This window comes from Notamacropus eugenii, chromosome 5 (assembly GCF_028372415.1).
Source record: "Notamacropus eugenii isolate mMacEug1 chromosome 5, mMacEug1.pri_v2, whole genome shotgun sequence".
Classification (NCBI taxonomy): Eukaryota; Metazoa; Chordata; class Mammalia; order Diprotodontia; family Macropodidae; genus Notamacropus; species Notamacropus eugenii.
In genome coordinates, this window is record NC_092876.1 from 56,918,130 (window position 1) to 56,936,467 (window position 18,338).

At 42.7% G+C, this 18,338-nt stretch overlaps 1 protein-coding gene across 13 annotated transcripts in view; it reads left to right on the forward strand.

Moving 5' to 3' along the window:
- ARHGEF10L (Rho guanine nucleotide exchange factor 10 like) overlaps nt 1–18,338 on the forward strand; it is a 250,377-nt gene that overhangs the window by 88,579 nt on the left and 143,460 nt on the right. For 2 of the 13 annotated variants that reach the window (XM_072609084.1, XM_072609083.1), the window contains exon 1: nt 53–182. The exons of the other annotated variants lie outside the window; for them this stretch is intronic. The gene's annotated coding sequence lies outside the window, so the exon portion shown is untranslated. Of the gene's footprint in view, nt 1–52; nt 183–18,338 lie in introns of those variants that run through there. 13 annotated transcript variants of the gene reach the window in all.

The following is an 18,338-nucleotide window of genomic DNA, read 5'->3' on the forward strand; positions in this document are numbered from 1 at the left end:
GGGAGGTCCTTGTGTATGGGACTGAAGGTGGGTGGAGATATGGGTGATTAGGTGGAAAAGGCCAGAGGCAGTCAGGGACAAAAGATTCACTTCCAGAGAACAGACTGGCAAGAAGGGAAATCCTGGTTTTCAGGCTCCAGAGTTCACCAGGGAGAGCTGACGGGGGAACTGAACTAGATAAGGTACACAGCACCCCTTGACTTTTGCATGAATGTGTGTGAGCTCTAAGTATCTGTCTGTTGCCCACTTCTCCCAGGCTGCCCCAACTCTGTCAGTTCAAGAGATCCTTGCTCCTTCACTGCTTTCCCTACCTTTCAAGGAATCAGCTGGAGCTCTCCAATCCCCCGCCATGAAACTCCAGTGGGTTTCCAACTCTGTAGGGAACCCCTGTGGCAGCCTGGGCTAGTGTGAGGCATTGTGGTGAGAGGTGTAGAGTGTTGGATCTGGAGTCAGGAGGCTGGATTCATATGCTACCTCAGACACTTATTAGCAAGCAGTGTGAGCTTGGGCAAATCACCTGTCTCTTTTAAACCTCAGTTTCTGCATCTGTAAAATAAGCATTATGTAGCTACTAGAAGTAGCTAAATTCTAGAGTTGTGAGGGTAAACTGAGATAATATATAAAGTGATTAGCACACTTTGAAGCACTTAGCACAAGTATCACTGTTTACAGGTAGCCTTTTCCCTCTGATTCCCCCTGGCTGCTAGTGCCTCCCCCCCAAAAAAAGATTATCTTGTATTTATACGTTTCTTTCATATATTTTATATACATGCTTCTGTATGTACATGTTGTCTCCCCAGATGTAAGATCCTGGAGCGCAGGAACTGGTTCTCAGCACCTAAAAGAGTATAGACACATAGCAGGTATTTCATAAATGCTTGCCTGTTGTTTGATTGAAGTGACAGTTAAAATTGTGAAGACAAATGAGGTTTTACAGGTGGTAGAAATTCCTTGGGTACTAGTTAATTTTTAACAAGTTGACCTTGGTATTTATTTATTCTAGTTGGCTATCCTAAGAACCTTGGGATTTACTAGTTTTTGGTGTTAGGATCAGATGTTTAGAAGGGACCCTTGGTGGTCATCTGATCTAATCTTGTAATCATTTCACAGATGAGAAAACTGAATTCAAGAGAGGATCCGTAACTTGTACAGATACACACTAGCTGGATCATAATAGTAATAGCTAATATTTCTGTACCGCTTTGTGAGGGTCAAAATTGTCTAACATACATTAAGAGAAACTGAGGCTGAGCTCTGAGCCAATGGCACTTTATTAAAGGGTCCATGGACCCCTTAAAGATGTGGACCTCAGATCTTCTTCACAATCTGAGATGCCTCCTGTCTTCAAGGCCTTTGTTTTATAGTGCTTGATATCCAGACAATATATATGAATGAAGCAAACTGAAAATACAGAGTCTCATTGGTGGATAGACCTTGTCCTTGACCCTCCAGCAGGGTCTACACTAAATACAGAATCCTGCTGGTTGACAAATGGGCTAATGAACAGAGCTTGACCTTTCAGGAGGTATTACCAAGCCAGTGAGTTGACCCTGGGCTGGGCTGATTTGAGGTTATTGTCCTTTGTTTTCAAAGAGGACCAAAATGACATAACTGTGATAAAGTTGTTTCAGTGTGTCCGACTGTGGTTGATCAGACCAATACGAGCTTGGAATGCTCTACCACACGTTGGGCACAAATAGTCCATGTGAACATTTGGGGTGGATTCTTTAAATGTGCACATCCTACATTTCCTTTGAGCTGGTTTAATACTGCTTTGCTCATAGAGCACACAGCACCTTCTCTGATGTGCGCACGCCATGCTGGGCTGATAAACAGATGTCGAAAGATGTCTATGGGCTAATCATAGCTTTGAGTGAATTCAGTTACTAAGGATCACATATCCTTGATGTAGATGAATAAAGTTCAAGGATCTGTATTGTGTGGAAACGCCCACACCATTTGTAATAGTGTATGGTTGAAACAAACCATATTCTCCGATCAGCTCTAAATGGGCTTCCTCCTGCTTTTCAGGTTCCAGAACTTAATGTAAACTCAATATAAAAGAGCTATAAGAAGAATCATTACATTAAGAATATGTAATTCACCAGAAACTTCAGAGTATTTCAAATTGTTACATCATGAGTTCCTGAATTGGAAAATGAGTCAGTGTTGCTCTCAAAATTATTAGAGGTTTCAATCAATTTTTCACGTTATATTTTTAATCCAATTTTGAAAACTGTCACATTCCTCACTATTTGACTCTTGTGAGGATGTTATTTTATTAATACGATGAAAGGATATTGTAGTCTCTATTATTTGTGGCTGAAATGACAACTCAAAATGATCCCTCACTATAGGAGTACTATACTAGAGTGTATTAATTAATCAAAAATCACCAGTAGGGTTTATCTCTTTTTCATTTGTACTTTTCAGTGGAATTTGCTGTGAGGGGAGGAAGGCAGGGACATAGCAGCATTAGTTCTGTTTGATTTTAGGTATGAATCATCGGTAGCCACTTGTAAGACAAGATGTCATAGCCAGGCTCAGAATTAACCAGGTGGGAAAATGTCTTGTTTACCAAGACTGGGATACGTCAAGAGCATCCTACCTTCACCTTCACAAGGTCTTTCTCTTGACTTTCTGAGGGACAGACATCCACCTGTGACAGTCCTCAGCCTGCAAGGGCACATGACATTTCCCTTGAATGATGAACTAGTGGCTTTATGAGACATTAGAAGCCTATACCTGAATTCAAAACTTGGAATAGAAGCAAATTAAATTTCAGCCCAGTCAATTATTGATTTATACTCACTATTGGCAGTACTTAAATATCAATTTTTCTTTTACAAGGGTCCATTGTTTTTAGTTAGCTCATGTTAAAAAATTCATGGGGATGCTCCCAACTTCCCATTACTGAAGAACAGACCGTACCCCTACACCAAGGAACTTATGTTCTTCTTATCGGTTCTATCAGAACAGAGACCTGAAAAGGCAGTAGGAGTTGCACTGGTTGGGAGCCAGGAAGAGAATTGGGCCAACTCACTGGCTCACTTGAAATGACTTGCTAAATGTAGGGTTGGGATGTGATGGTGGGGTTTGGTCAATCGGCCTTACTGACATTCTTGGGGAAGGAAGTTGGTTGAGTAATGCTTTGTTGGGGTGCTGATTACCTGTGTCATCAAAGGGCCTTGACCTGCTATACCTATCTTGGGCACATGGGACTGACATTGATATAATGGGTGTGAATGATGACAATGTTGATCCTTATGATCATGATGAGCAAAGGGGAGCCTGGGGTATGTGACCTCATACCCAGGGAGATGCTTAGTCAAAGCCATTAATAAGAGCCTGTTTAGGATCCTAGATGGCAATGAAAGGAATAATCTCAACTCCTGGTTTTTCTAATACTTTAAGGGAAGCAAAGATGTTTTGTTAAAATTCCGTGAGTTAAGATGAGTATTATTATCCCCATTTTACAGATGGTGAAACAGAGAGAAGTGATGTGATTTATCATAAATAGGAACACAGAATTTAAAAATATTTTTAAAATTTAAACTATAAGAAACCTTGGAAATCATCTGGTTGAGGAGTTCTTAACTTGGGGTCCATGGAAATTTCAGGGGATCATGAAAAGGATCCATTTCTATTTTCTCTATTAACTGAAACAGGGTATTTCCTTCAGTTAGGAATCTAGCATCCTGAAAAAGTATACGGAGGTTTTCACCAGACTTTCAGAGGGGTACATTCCCCCAAAGGTTAAGAATCCCTGATATAGTCCAACATCATTCTCATTTTATAGATGAGGAAACTGGGCCCCAGACAGGTGGGATGACTTTTCCAGGAAATACCTGAAGTGAGATAGGTAGCTGGGTCTCTAGACACTAAGTTCATTATTTTTTCCTCTGTAACACGCTGCCTATAGCATGTTTGCTTCTTTCTCACTAAGTGTTTCTTGGGTAGTTACTGTGTACAGGCTACGATATTGACCTTTGGGGTACAAGATTGTATGGGACATGAACTGCCACAGCTGTCCAAATAATCTTCCAAGGTTCACGTCTGACCTTTGGGTATTGGAAGATTATGGAAGGACCAGTGGAAGAAGGATTGACTTTGTTCTCTTTGGCCCACAGGTAGAACCAGAGCAGTGAGTGGAAATTGATTGAGGCAACTTTAAGCTTAAGGTTAGGAAGAACTTCCTACCTATGGGAACTGTCCAAAGAGAGAATGAATTTGCCTTGGAAAGTAGTGGTTCCCCCCTCTTCCAAGATCTTCAGTTAAAGGCTGGGTACCCACTTGGTAGGGCTATACTAGATGGGGACTCCAATTTGGTTTGGGCTAGATGGTCACCGAGGTCCCTTCCAACACAGAGATTCTGTGTTTCTGATTTTGTGACCTGTTCAAAAGCTGTTGGTGACTCCCCACTGCCTTTTAAACTACTCAGCTTGGCATCGAAGATTCTGAGTAGTCTGGTGTTTGCCTGTCTTACCAGGCTTATGTCATGCTATACCCTTAACACCCCCTTTGCCTACTCAACTTTTCAGCTAAACTGGACCATTAGCTGTTTCTCAAACTCGACTCTCCTCATGCTGCCTCCATGAATTCACTTGAGATGAATTTGGAGGACCATTCCTGTTCAGAGATGCTGTGGTTCTCAGTGTATTGGAATGGACTCATAGAATCACAGAAGTTCAGACTATTAAGTCCAGCTGATACACAGAAGGAATCTCCCCCTACTCAAATATACCCAACAAGTGGTCACTCAGCCTGTACCTGAAGACCTCCAAAGTGAGGGAGACCACCACATCTCTAGGCAGCCCATTCTATTCTTGGACGGCTATCATTGTCAGGAAGCTTTTCCTGACATTTTGCCTCAGTTTACCATTTCTACCATTGCCTCTTTGGGCTGGTAGATAGTGAAATGGATAGTACTGGGCCTGAACTCAGGAAGACCTGAATTAAAATCTGACCTCAGACACTTCCTAGCTGTATGAGCCTGGACAAGTCACTTAACTCTGTTTACCTCAATTTCTTCATATGTAAAGTGACCTAGAGAAGGAAATGGCAACTCACTCCAGTATCTTTGCCATGAAAATCGCAAATGGGGTCACGGAGAGTCGGTCATAACTTAAATGACTCCACAGCAAAAACTGTTATCCCGGAAGGCTTTGTCTCCTCCTTCCTATGATGGTCCTTCAAATACTTGGCAATAGATGCCATTTCCTGCCTGATTCTTTCCTTCAACATCGAAATATAACCATTCTTTCTTCATATTTGCTACTCAGAATCATTATTTTCCTTCAAGGCTCAATAACAGGGGCTATCTCCTCCATGAAGCCTTCCTAGATTTCTCCCCCTACTCCTCATTTTGTAATCTCTTCCTCATTTTTTCTTAGACTTTACTTACTAGTGTATAGGAATAGTTTAGTTTTTGCCTCTGTGTTCCCTGTGCCTAGCAACAGTGCCTGGGGAAGAAGGAGGAGCTTCATTGATGTTTATGAATTGAAGAGGTAAGCCTGAGAGCTCTGCTGAGGTCACTATCAGGCCTGCTCATTAGTAAAATGGGGATAATAATAGCACCTACCTCCCAGCATTGTTTGATAAATGACACATACCATGCATGGCATAAGGGTTCATCCTTATTGTAATTATGACTAACCAGTGGTTACTGAGCATTAGACAGGTCACAGTAAGTAGAGCAGAAAAAGACCCCGTCTTTACTCCATCAGTTTGAAGAGAAGGTGGCTTCCTCCAAAGAGCAGACATGGTGATTTATACAAGGCTCCCTAGATAGTAAAACCAACCTGGTAAAAAGTAAGAAGATTACATTGGCTGTGGAGTCATTGGACTTGGGTTCAAATCCTAATGACTACACTTAAAATCTCTGTGACCTTGGGTAGGTAAATCATGAAAACTCCCTGGGCTTCAGTTTCCCCATCTGTAAAAATGAGGGGTTGGGCCACGTTGCCTTTGAGGCCCTTCCCGGCTCTGCACATGTGATCCCAAGTATTGAAGGGCATCTTGGGTTAATAAAGAGAGAGCTGGACTTGAGTCCAGGAGACATGAGGCTTGACCCATGGGCTAGGCAAGTCACTTTGCCTGTAAGACTAGACGTTTTGCGGAGAAGGTCTAGACCTGAATGGGTACAGAGTGTTTCTTCATCGGGGAGTTCTCTCTACCAGAGAAATCACAGATCCAGGCCCTATCTCTGTGATCCCAGTATTGGAGGCAAGTCCAGAACCAAATTGATTGCTCTTTTCCATTACCATAAGGGGACTCTTTTCTTGCAGGGCAATCTGTTTACTGCTGAGTTTGATAACAGGAGAACAGTGTTCCCCTCCTGAATCTGCTAACTGCTGTCTGTGTCACCTCAGCCTCAGTCTTCTCACCTGAAAGATGGGGATAATCCTACTTGCTCTACCTACCTTGTAGGGTTGTCATGAGGAAAGAGCTTTATTAGCCTGAAGGAACATACAGTATTTCACCACATATTTGTTGCACCCTGGTTTTTTTGGTGCAAAAATTGGTTTATAACCTTTCATCGCGTAATCATCACACGGCATAATTGTTTGTCACACCGCTTAAAAGGTAAACAGAGCAGCAATATATTCACCAGTGGCATATGGATTTGCATTTATCTCTCCCACATTCTGAGCTGCGAATCTAGAATTCTCAGCACACCTGTATTGTCAGTATTCAGTTTTAACTTATATTCACAAGTATTCTGTTCCTCCTAATCTTGCACCAAAGACAGTTTAGTAATAAATGATTTTTAAGTAATTTTAAAGTAATACTTTATACATTAAAAAAATTAACATTTAATACATTAAAAAAAGCTTCACATAATGGTCACTCCCCACTTTTTTGTGTAAAAATTTGGCACGAAATCTGTGACGATTATGTGGTGAAATATGGTAAGAGGCAACATTATGGAGGCAGAAGGAAGAGGGAAGAGTTTTTCCATTGAACTTGGAGTCTTGGGACCTGGGTTTGAATTTGACTAGGGGCAGAGTTAGAGTGGAAAGGTTGGTCTTGGCGGAGAGGCCTGAGGTGCTGACCCTGCCTGCCTGGGTGACATAGGGCATGTCACTTGATATACCAATAACATACCAATAATATCTGCTGCTCTGGGCCTCGGTTTCTTCATCTATCAAATGGACCAGGTAGCCTCTACCAGTCCCTTCTGGCTCTAGGTCTGTGGTCCTTTGATCTGCACTGAGCACAGTGCCTGGTACTTAGTAGTAGGTGTGTGTGTTTGTCCTTTGTTGCCGAAGAAGACCATGCCATCAGAGAAATGATGACATGACTTGCACTTGACTTTGTTTTGAGGGAGGGAGGGCTGTGCAAGGTCACCAGCCTCACTTCTCCTCCAGAGCCATCTGGATCCAGTGAGCAGATATTCATCAGGATGACTGGAGATGACTCAGGATGCACTGGGAGACCTTGGCCTCAGTGTTTACTGAAGTACAGCCCGCCCTCTATCTTTGGGTCAGACAGATGGTTAGACCTTTTTTAGTCCCCTATCTAACCTGCTGCCTTTGTCAACTGTGTAAGAGAGTTGCTCTCCCTGTTGGATGGATCCTTGACTATTGAGGAGTCTTGGATCCAATTTATTGGTGTTTCTTAGTGTACTAATAAATTGATCATGCTCTGGAAAAAAAAGTTTATTGGATGAATAACTGAATCTGCCACTTTACCTATGTGACCCTAGGCAAGTTGTTTTCCCTCTCTGGGTCTCAGTTTCCTCATTTGAAAAATGAGGGGGCCCTCTAGCCTCCTGGGTCTCTGCCAGCTCTAGAACTATGGTTTTGTAGAATGGTGGGAAGTTATGTTCATGATTATGATGATGATTATTTTAATTATTAATTCTGTAATTACTTTTATAGTAATTTTATGGATAGCTCTATGTTGTAAAGTTTTCCCTTATAATGGAGATAAAATTTGCTCTTCCCTGTGACCAAGTACTTGTCAAGTTACTTGGTAACTGCTTCAGTTTTCTCGTGGGTAAATGAAGATAAGAGCATCACCTGACTCCCAGGAATGTTGTGAAGATCAAAAGATATGTTTGTAAAGCACTTCGTGCAGCCTGACACATAGTAGGTGCTTCAGAAATGCTTGTTTCCTTTCTTTCCTGTGATTTTCCTCGTTCCCTCCCCCTAGTCCCCTGAAAGTCAGCGATGTTAGGCACAGTCTCATTTCCAGTAACCAAGTTCCCTCAGGTTACTTGTCCTCTGTCCCATGGGCGTCTGTGCACACCCAGACGGTGACTGGGGGCCCTCTGCTTAAGGCCAAGGACAATAAGCAGTCCCTCTCCTCTGAGAGATGATCCACAACTCCAAGAACTGGGCCAGGCAGGGCTGTCACTCCATAGTGAATCACTGCCCTGAGACCTTGGGATGGAACCCCAGGGAACTGCCTCAGGGAGCCTGAGAAGCATTCAAACATTGTGTTTTAAGGGCCCTCCCAGCTCTGATGTTATCTGATTCAATCAGTCTATGATTCAGAACTATATTTAGGGTCTGTAGACCTCTCTAAATTGAATCTTTAAATTAAATAGGGAAACTATATGGAGATTTGGGTCACTTTTCTGAGCCACTCTCTCAGGGACCCCAGAGCCTCTCTGTCTCAGGTCATCTAACCCTGCAGTGGGTTTGGTGCTGGCATGGAGGGCTCACTGGACACAGCTGGAAGGGGTTTTAGTAACTCCTTTGCCCAACATTGTCATTAAATGTGTAACCCTGCAAAGCAAAGATGTAAGTAGCTGAGGTGGGATTTAAACCCAGGTTCCCTGACGTCAAATTCCACTAGCCTGTACTGTGTCTCCTCTTCCTATGCCAGAACTCTGTCTTTTTCTGACCCTCCTGAGGCCTAGGACTCAGTGTCCAGCTTGGGGAGTGCCTGCTCCATTCATCCCCTCTCTCCCAAGCAGCCTATAGCGGCCCCTCTGGCCAGTCTCTGAGGACCTTGGCTCCAGATGTTGACCTTGGCTGCTTTTTGCAGTCAGTCTGCTCTGGGTGCCAGACTGAGTCCAAATAACCTCGCTGCCCCTTCAGCTGAACTGGCACTGTTAGTTACATCACCTCTGGCTAAAAATCTCCCTGGAGCAGGCCAGGTATTTCCTGGGCTGGGAGAGTGGCCCAGGCTTCTCTGTGTGCGTGATCCTGCTGTTCCCGGGCCCTAGGTCTTTTCCATTGTGCTCATAGACGCCTATTCAGTTCCGTAAACCTGTACTGAGCACCTTCTGTGTGTTTGTGCAAGGCACTATGGGGGAGTCAGGGTTCCTACCCTCATGGAGGGGGCTTGTGGGCTAACCAGTGAGCTAAAACAGGGATAGATCACTCTCATATAAAGCAGGATGTGGAAAGGCATGAAGGGAAAGGTCCAAGGAAAGTATCCTGGGCATCTAGAAATATTAAGAAATATAGAATGTGAGTTGGAGGGAACCTTAGAACACAGGGTTTTAGAACATCATGGATCAGTAGAATGAGTCCTAGATTTGAGAGTGGGGAAGGAGAGGAAAGGAATAAGCATTTCTTAAGTACCTACTGTGTGCCAGGAAATTTTACAATTATTATCAAATTTGATTGAGTTTGGTGCTGCTATTATCCCATTTTATAGTAGAAGAACCTGAGACAGAGGTTAAATTACTTGTCTAAGGTCACACAACTAGGAAGTGTCTGAGGCTGGATTTGAACTCTGATCGTCTGACACTAGGATAACACTGTCCTAACTACATAGGTGAATTTAAAGACAGGAGACCTGAATTCAGATCTGCCACCAACATCAACAAGCTGGGGGACCACAGACAAATCTCTTTATCTCTGAGATGATGAGCTCCAGGTGTCTGTCTCGGTGGAGGTCCCGCACGGGTTTTGACATATTCTAGAATGTTAGGGCTGGAAGAGATCTTGAAGAGAGATCAAGCTTGGAAGAAGATGATTGGGCTCCTTGTAATTGGGCCTGGCCTCAAGTGGCAGTTCTGCTTATACTATAGCACAGACCTAGTAAGCAGGGTCCCTTTGGTCCCACCAGATGTGGTAGTGGAGATCTGTGGGCAAAGGAAGGGGCATAGCCTACAAGCTAGAGATGGAATGACTCTACTTTCTCCAGGAAGGTTGATCTTTCTTTAGAGGCAGCTGGGTGGTGCAGTGGATAGTACACTGGTCCTGGAGTCAGGAAGGCCTGAGCTCAAATTCAACCTCAGACATTTTCTAACTGTGTGACCCTGGACAAATCACTTCACGCTATATGCCTCAGTTTCCATATCTGTAAAATGAACTGGAGAAGGAAATGGCAAACCTACCTCAGTATCTCTGCTGAGAAAACCCCAAAAATGGGTCACAAAGAGGCAGACAACTGAAAATGCCAACAAAGACCTATATGCTAATGTCAGCTTTACTACTTACTTCCCTCTGTGACCCTGAACAAAGTACTTCCTCTCTGTGGGCCTTGGTGTCCTCCCGTGTAAAATGAGGGGTTTGGACTAAGACTTTTCTCTTCCAGCTCTAAATCAATCAAGCAGTCAGTCAACAAACATTTCTTAAGTGCTCATTATGTGTTAAGTTTTGGTGACGTAAAGACAGGAAAGAATGTCTTTGCTTTCAAGGAGATCACATTCTACCCGGAAAGACAAGGTGCAATTCATTATTCGTAGAAAATAAATAGAAAGTCATCTCATCTGGAAGGCACCAACGCTGGGGGTGGGGGAGCTGAGAAAAGCCTCCTGCACAAGGCAGGATTGGAGAGAGACTTGAAGAAGGTGGAGGGGAGGTGGAGGAGAGCATTCTGGGCATGGGCGCCAGCCAGCAAATGCAGAGTTGGGAGAGAGCGTGGGAAGTGTCAGGTATGACAAGACCCGTGTTCCTGGATCGTAGCATCTGTGGAGGGGAGGAAGTCAAGGGGAAGAAGTTGAGGGCAGGCAGGACTGAGGCTCTCCAGAGGGGAAGCTAAGCAGACTCCTGAAAGTAATGGGAGGTGTGGTGCAATGGGAAGATTGATACTGGCAAGTATTTGTTAGGCCCCCACTGCGTGCCTGTGCTAGGTCTGGGGAGAGAAAAATAGAAATGGTTCCTCCCCTTAAGGAACTTACATTCTCTCTGTCCAGTGAGAGATAACAATTGTGTGTGTGTGTGTGTGTGTGTGTGTGTATGCATATATATAAAGCCATATGTAGATATTTATACATAATGTATACACACATATATCACATGTATATATTGCCATATGTGCACCTGTAATGGTGTATGTATTTTGTTATAAATGAATATATTGTTATACACATGACACACATTTTGTTTTATATATGCATGTGTGACATGTTTACATACTTTGTCATATATGTACACATAACACCTGTATATATTGCTGTTGTGCACCTCTAACACATGCATTTTTATATATGCATATGAACAATGTGCATGTTTTGTTATAAACGTGTATATAATACGTGTGTGTATCGTTACATATGTCTGTATACACGTTTGCATCTTATTTATTATATGTGTGTATATAACAATGTGTGTATATATTTGGTCATTTATTCTATATAACACATGTATATACTGTTATATATGTATATATAACTCGTGTATATATAACATGTATATACATGCATTTTATATATGTGTGTGTACATGTGTATATATATGTGTGTGTGTATATATACATATATACATGTACTGAATGTGATTTATAAGCTCTCTGAGGACAAGAATTATTTCATTCTTTATATTGGTATCCTTAGTGCTTAGCATATTGCTTGGCACATAGTAGATTGACTGATTGACTGATTGATTGCAAAGGGAATCCTTGGGGCCATTGAGAAATTGAGTGGCTTCTCTAGGGTCACATAGTTTATATTTTTCAGAGGTGGGTGGGATTTGAATCCAGCTCTTTCTGACTCTTAAGAGACTCCTAAGGTTAGATATCTAGTCATTATGCCATATAGCCTCTCATGAGCACGTACCCAATAGGTATATACAAAATAAATGTGACACCTCCTTGTAGGTTCATCCCCTTAACTGGCACCAGCACTGGGTCCTTGGGGGACAATCTTCCTAACACTAGCTTACAAACTCCTGTTCAGTCCACTGGTGTCCCCTTTGTCTTATATTTGACTGATTAATTGAAGTCTCCCTTATTTCAATTAACTAATTGATAATAAATTAGCTTTTACAAAAAGACATTTACTGAGAAGGTATACTCTCCCTTGGGAATAGTAGGCTCAAATTTAAAACAAAAATCCTCTCCTCCTCTACCCTAGATTGGAAGCCTTTCCTGACCCTAGCAATCTTTTTCTCCCTTTTGTAGTCTCCACCAACTTTACTTCTGGCTGTGATAAAGCCAATAGATGAGTCACTTCCTTGCTTGGATATGTTGACTACTTTGCCAGACTTGGGATGTACTGCCACTGGCTAATACTTGACTGGCTCCTCCAATCTTTTGAAGCTTACAAGGTCAAAACTTCATCCATTATATCTTCCAAGATGAGAAAGAATAAACACGACAGAAACAGGTGTCATGTGCTCAGGGACACATGGTGGCTGAGTAGAGAGATAAGGCCTCAGATGCTGCTTTCCCCACCTAGCATTCCATCTGTAGTCTTCCTTACTTGAAAGCCACAAGTGGGGAGCTGAGTGCAGAAAGGGCACAAATGAGGACCTGTTAATCCTTTTGTATGCATACTTAGTTCTGGCTTTGCCATGAGTTCTTCCAGTTAGAAAATCCTTCCTTGGCACATAGTAGCATCCCCTTCCTCATGTATCCAGAAGCTAATCAAACCTGCTGGGAATATAACATTGCACATACCCTACAAACCAAGCCCTTATCACCTAGTCCCTCATTATATAAATATAAGGCATTTTTTTTTTCTGATGAGGGTACTAGAAGCTAGTGGTATCAGTAAAGTTTTCATGAGAAAATGGGCATTTGAGACGAGTTTTGAGGGAAATTGGGATTCTAAGATGAGTCAGGAGTATGTTGCAGGTATGGGAATGGCCAAGCAAAAGGCATGGAGGGGGAGAGGTGAGGAACAACGAGAACTCTTATGAAGTTCTAAGGGAATGAGGCAAAGATGAAAGGACTGAATTAAAGCCTTACATCTCTTGAGGATGTGCCAGGGAAAGAGGAAGAAACCATGCTTCATGTCACGGCTTTATTTGTTGCTGCAGCATTTTTTAGATATCACCCTGTATTCTTTCAGGAAAAATGCCAGGCATTTCTCTTTCTCCAAGCAGAGGTTGGAGAAGACAAGGCTGATTCTATCCATTAGGAAAGTCCAGGGTAGAAAATCATCCACCTGGACAACAGCTGACTCTTGGAGGATTGGAGACATTGGAAAGGCATAGAGTGGGGATTTCAACAGGCCAGAGCCTTCACAACTCTTACACTAATCAGTCAGAGATGTTCTATGCTTAAAAACCTAGGCTTACAACAAAACTTAGAGCAACACAAGATGGTCTGAACGATCTCAAAGCTTGTGAAGGTACCCTTACTGAAATCTCCATACAGAAACTGGATGAACCTTTAGTGATGTTTTAGACATGATTCTTGGTCAGGTATGGGTGGGACCAGATACCCTCTGAGGTTCTTTCTGACTCCAGTTCTCAGATTCTGTACTGTCTACCTCTGACATTCTATTTACTAAGAAGTACCCTTCATCTCTGATATTCTGATTTCTAAGAGCCTTCCCAGCTCTGAAATTTTGTGTTCTAAAATCCCTCCAAGCTCTAACACTTTATATTCTAAGGGCTCTCCCAGTTCTGATATTCTAGATTCTAAGTTTTCCTCTAGCTTTGAAGTTCTCTTTTCTAAAATCTCTCCATCTATGACATTCCGTGTTCTAAGGCCTCTCCCAGGTCTGACATTCTGTGTTCCAAGAGCCCTTTCAGCTCTGATGTTCAATATCCTAAAGGCCCTTCCAGCTCTGACATACTGTGTTCTAAGGGTCCTCTCAGCTCTGACATTCTGTGTTCTAGGGGTCCTCTCAGCTCGACACTGTGTTCTAAGGGCCCTCTCAGCTTTGACACTCTGTGTTCTAAGGGCCCTCTCAGCTTTGATACTCTGTGTTCTAAGGGCCCTTCCAGTTCTAACATCCTTTGTTTTAAGGCTCTTTCCAGCTCTGACATTCTCTTCCTTCTCTGACATTCATTGTTCTAATATTCTATATTATACAGTCTCATCCAATTCCTATCCTCGGTGAGTGTCTGAATCCATGGAATCAAGCAAGATTAATAAATGGGGATAGCTTTGTGTCACCCATCCCTGATACTGGAAAGTCTCCTCATCCAATGCTCCCACCTTCCCTGTCACAGGTTTGCATGTTTATATCTTAAGGGGAGAGCTGGAGGCCACATGCTCATGGTTCCAGCTTGGGGTAGAGACCTTTATTTTGTTTTGTGGTGGGGGTTGTGGATTGCTTCATATGAATGACTCAATTGTGTGGAGGGAGATGTTTATTTGGACAAGAACTTGGCCTGCTGGGAGACAGTTGCTGACCCGAACAAGCCGAGTCTCATGGGGCTTCCTGCAGAATGGGATCCAGGAATCTCTGTGTGGAATGCTGTCCAGGCCCCTCCCAGGAAGTCAGCAGGAGTGGGTTTTTCCCATCATTACCTGCAGGTTGTGCGCCTGGGGGGACTGACTTGCTGTGTGGCTTGGTCAAGACACCTGTTCACTCAGAGCCTCAATTTCCACATCGATAAAATGGGATCAGAATAAATTGACTCCTCCTTCTGCACAGAGCTCTTATGGGAATGGATAGATGGATAAGGTATATCTGAAAGACTGAGAAAAATGCAAGGTAGGGCAAATTTTGTTTGTCCCATGGCTCCATCCCTTGAATCTGCTAGAGGAGGGCGGTGACTGAGGGGCAGCTAAAGAAATAGGAGATAGGGTTGGGCAGTAGGAAACATCCCACCTTAGGAAAGATTTTCCTCTGGAACTTGAGGAGGCTGAGATGGAGAACAGTAACTAAAAAAATTGGAGACATTTTGGAAAAGGGAAAAAGTATTGGGTTGGAATCAGGAGCTCTGGTTCAAGTTCTAGGCATTTTACTGTCTGTAATTTTGAACAAATCACTGTCTTGGGGCTTCATTTTTCCCACCTGTAAAATGAAGGAGTTGGGCCAAGGTCCCTTTCCAACTCTTACGTACTTTGATCTAAGATCCTTTCTGTGATAGCATCCTGATAGACTGTCTTGTAAAGACTCTTTCAGCTCTGACATTCTTTGTCCTAAGATCCCCTCTAGGGCTGACTTTTTGTATCCTAAGGGCCCTTCTAACACTAATATTTTCTGTTCTAAGGTCCCTCCCAACCCTGCCATTCTCTGTTCTAAGGTCCCTCCCAGGCCTGATGTTCTGTGTTCCAAGACCCCTCCCAGCTCTGCCATTATAGAGCTGTGCTAGCTCTAAACTTTCTATTATTCCTCGATTAAGTTTTGAAGTGGATATAAATGAACTAGATTTAGAATGTTTATTTAGCTTTTTATTTTATCAGTGCCATAGGATATCATATTGACCCGGAAATAGCAATTAGCTGCTTTATTTCATGCACCATTGTGAACTCAGTCTCCTGGGGCTCCCTGGGGGAACTGAGTTTGAATTCATCAAGATGGATTGTGTCATCTTCGTGTTATTTCTTAAATCCACACACTTTATGTTCTGATGCTTTGCCTTTCCTTTATTGATTATCTTCTATTTATTTTGTCCATAGCTGGCTTGTACGTAATTGTTTCATTTTCACCCCCATTAAACTCTGAGCTCCTCAAGGGAAGGGCCTGTTTTTTGACCTTGTTGATATTCCCAGTACTTAGCAGAGTGTCTAGCGCATAGTAGGCTCTTAATAAATTCTTATTGACTCATTGACTGCTCCCTTTTGACTGTCCTGTGAACCTTTTCCTGGGCAGTTCTGGACCTTTGAGCACTGATCTGCTATGATGCTTTGATGGGCCTAATGCTGGCCCAGGGAGCGAAGGATACAGAGTAGGATAGAGCCTGAATAAATGTGAAAATAACAAAACAAGTAAATTAATTAAATGCTTAATGAAAGATTGTCTCAGCCATTTAGTAGCTATGTGACTCTGGGCAAGTCACTTCACCTCTTTACCTCAGTTTCCTCAACTGTAAAATAGGGATCATGACAGCCTTTATCTCCCAAGGTTGTCACATGCTATCCACCTAATAAATCATTGTCGTTGTTGTTATATACAAGGATTGTTGGTTTGCCTTCTTTCTCAAAGAGGGCCATGACATCAAGAAGATAATGCCATGAATTGCATGTGAATTGGATTGAAGTGAGGCAGGGCTGTGCAAAGTCATCAGCCTCACTTTCTCCTTTGGAGCCATCTGGGTCTAGTGGCCAGATATAGATCAGGACAGCTGGCGGTGGCCCCCAGGAAAAGAAATATAACAGCAAATGTAGTACAAAATAGAATCAGTTGTGTTGCTCTTAAAATCCACTTTCAATGCTGCCAAACTGCTTTTCTAGATTTTGCAACATTAGAAAGGGAAGACACCAGCCAGTCATTGAGGGGCTTAGGAAAGGCTTCCCATGGAAGTCAGTGTTCCAGGTGGGGTAGAGGTGAAGAGGAAATGTATTCTAGGTGTGAGGACCCAGCCAGGGCAAATGCTGTACCAGGGGAGATGGTGAACAGAGAGAAGTCTGGTTTCTTCAGACTGTAGTGATCTGCACTAGCCCTAGCGGATCTCCTCTAGGCTTTGTAGGGGGAGGAGAATAGTAACTAAAATAGGGGGTAACATGAACCAGTCCCTCCCACAGGGCTTATTGTGTAATCTCTCCCACCTGACTCCCAGTGTGGCCCTGGTGAAATCACTTTGTCCTAGGATTTCGAGCCAAAAGAGACCTTTGAGATTAGCTAGTCTAGTCCCCTTGTTTTACAGATGGAGAAATGGGGGCCCAGGAATATAAAGTAATATGGCAATGAGCTCTCCATCACCGGAGATCTCCAAGCAAAGATCAGCTGACCAGTGGAATATTGTTCAAGAATAAATTAGACTGTAAGGTTTCTGAGGTCTCTTCCAGTTCTGAACATGTGTGATTCTGTGACCCTTTCTAAGGTCCTTACAATGAAAGCTTCTTGGGGGCAGGGACTGTATGGTTGTGTACATCATGTATCTAGTCGGAATACTTGGCACACTACAGGTGCTGAAGGAGTGTTTGTTGGAGCAGTTAGCTGATGCAGTAGACAGAGCACCAGCCCTATAGTCAGGAGGACCTGAATTCAAATGCAGCCTTAGACACTTAGCCGTGTGACCCTGGGCAAGTCACTTAATCCTGATTGCCTCCCCCCCCAAAAAAATGTTGATTGAATGATTGAAGTTCACACTGGTTCCAAATAGCATAACTGAGATTCAGACCCAGGCCCTCTAACCTAAATACCTAAACTCTTTCTACTATAATTCAAAATGCCTTATTAGCCTTTTCACAGATTAATAACTGATAATGATATAACGCTTTTAATTTTTTCTAAGTTGTTATTTATTTGTTTTTAGCATTCTTTTCTTTTGAAATTTTGAATTCCAAATTCTTTTCCTCCCTCCTGTCCCTCCCCCCACCCACTGAGAAGAGAAGCAATGTGCTATGAATTATACATGTGGGATCATGCAAAACATTTCCATATTAGTCATATTTTTTTTTAAAAATCAAGAAAAATAAAGTGAGAAAATTATGCTTCAGTTTATATGCAGGGTCCATCAGCTCTCTCTCTCTCTCTCTCACTCTCTCTCTCTCTGGAGGTGGATAGCATTTTTTCATCATGAATCCATTGAGATTGTCTTGAATCATTGTATTGATCCGAGGAGCCAAGTAAGTCATAGTCGATCAGCATTACATCGTTGCTGTTACTGCATACAATGATATCCCAGTTTTTCTCACTTTGCTTTGTGTCAGTTCATATAGATCTTCCATGTTTTTTCTGACCGCCCCTTCGTTTCTCACATCACAGTAATATTCCATCACAATCATATGCCGCATTTTGTTTAGCCATTCCCTTATTGATGAGTATCCCCGTAATTTCCAATTCTTTGCTACCACAAAGAGCTGGATATAGCACTTAAAGAACACTTTAGCACTATAGCACTTCCAGAACACTTTGTATGAATTACCTTGTTGGAGTTTCGTAGCAACCCTATGAGAGAGATGTCAAAGATATTGTGATGCCTATTTCCTGGATGCAAAAAAGGAGACTCAATGAGGTTAAGGCTCATCTCTCAGCAGGGTTTGAACCCAGGTCTCCAGAACTCCAAGTTCTCAGCTACCATGTCATGCTCTCTTTCCAAAACCTACTGACTTGGTTCCGTGCTCTGAACAATGGGCTTTCTCTC